The sequence below is a fragment of the Populus euphratica genome, unplaced genomic scaffold (genome assembly GCF_000495115.2).
Source record: "Populus euphratica unplaced genomic scaffold, PopEup_1.0 scaffold1520.1, whole genome shotgun sequence".
Classification (NCBI taxonomy): Eukaryota; Viridiplantae; Streptophyta; class Magnoliopsida; order Malpighiales; family Salicaceae; genus Populus; species Populus euphratica.
In genome coordinates, this window is record NW_011501353.1 from 8,458 (window position 1) to 10,617 (window position 2,160).

A 2,160-nucleotide genomic window follows, 5' to 3' on the forward strand; every position below is an offset into this window, starting at 1 on the left:
TGATGAATACCTTGCTTTGTGGAACTTGCAAATTATTTTTCTATTTTAACTCTTTGGTTACTGAGAACTAGAAATAAGCTCGTTGGAGGGTATGATTAATAATTAGATATATTGTGTTATTTGTATATATATTAAAAAAAAAGGATAATAATCCCAATCCAAGGAAGTTAACCTTAAACATTAGAACAAAATAGTATTTTTTTTCCAACAAAAGTCCCATCATCTATGTTTTCATACATTCAGCACAAAAATAAAAGGTTTATTAATATCTTGTTTAAGAAGTATAAAGCAAATATATAAATTTTATGAGAGTTTGTTTACTTGGATAGATTAATGGAAGTTCATTGATGGATGCTTTACTTTGTGAAACTTGGAAATTAGTTTTCTATTTTAACGCTTTGATTACTAGGAACCATTAATAAGCTGGTTGGGGGGTGTGATTAGCACTTAAAAGTGCATTTTTATCAAGGTTTTATATCAGTATTTTGCACTTAAAGTATCAATAACTCTTTAACTAAAGCATGTTTTATAACAACACGTTTGATACTATAAGATACCTTTAATTTGTGGTAAATATTTATCTTAAATGTAGGCCTATCACATAAATCAAAGGACTGATTGATGAGTTCAACTACTGAAATTGAGAAGACAAAAAGAGGGTGAAACTTAGAAAAATGATGCTAGTTCAATCCAAACTGGAACACCATTAAGTCATTCGATCATATCTGAAGCTGTAGATCTTGGATTATTTATGCGGAAGGCAAGACTCAATTCTACTGTTTCGAAGTCTAAATCTTAGCAACAATAGAGAAGTTTGAATCTTTCCTATAGCCCAAATACTATTCAGTGTTCAACCCATAAGAGTCTAAATTTGTCCTGCAACCCAGATATTGTTTAGTGTTCAGCTCATTTCTTGAGTTTTAAAGTCCAAATGACCTCAATTTTTTTTGTTAGAAAGATGACACAGTTTCCTGGAACTTTCATGATTTAATTCTATTCAAATTCTGATGGTGGTAATGATATTTTTGATAGATAAGAAGATAAGGATTGTCACTAAGTCAAGAATTGGTTATCCACTCAATAATCAGTCATCAATCAATAGTTTTCAATTTTGACCTATAAAATGAGGTATTTTCCATGCATTTAGGCATGTCGCTTTTCAGATCTAGATCATGTTCTTGCTCTTTCTCTTCATATTTTTGTAATGTTTAAGTTTTGCTTTCATTAATCTCTTATTTATACTTTTTATTTGTTTTCTTTAATTTAGTTAACTTATATTTTATTTATGTTCTTAAATCTTATTTATGCTCTCATCTTGTTTATTCTAAAGCTAGATTGGTGCGGTGGATTTTGTTACTTCAAGAATTTGATATCACAATCAAAGATAAGAAAGACACCGCAAATGTTAATGCCAACATGTTTTGTAATTGTTATCTTATTCACTTTTAATAGTTTGCTTGTTAAATGGTTACTCTAGATTTATTAGATGAATTTTTGCTTTCTATCTCTACAATGCCTTGGATTGATAATATTGTCAATTTTCTTGTTTCATGACAATTGCCAGCTCATTGGAGAGTACCCAAGATAAAAGAAAGTTCTTGAACGGACACAATACTTACAAGTATTAACATTATTCAAATAAGATAACTAATGTAATCATGTTTACAATTTATAATCCGATTAGAACTGATTGATACTTAAAAGTGTATTTTTATCAAGGTTTTATATCATCATTTTGCACTTGAAGTATCAATAACTCCTTAACTAAAGCATGTTTTATAATAAGATATCTAATAATATAAGATACCTTTAATTTATGGTAAATATTCATTTTAAATGCAGGCCTATCACATAAATGAAAGGATTAATTGATGACTTTAAGAACTTAAATTGCAAAGGCAAAGAGATGGCCAAACTTAGAAAAGAGAGTTTAAATCCTATTTTTGTTATTAAGATCTTTGACTATTGGGGTATAGATTTCATAGGTCCATTTCCTCCATCATTTAGTTCTTTGTGTATATTAGTCATAGTAGATTATGTTTCAAAATGGATAGATGCAATTTCAAATCAAAACAATGATCACAAAATAGTGATAAAGTTTTTGAAAGAAAATATTTTGAGTCGATTTGGAATCCCTCGAGCCATAATAAGTGATGGTGG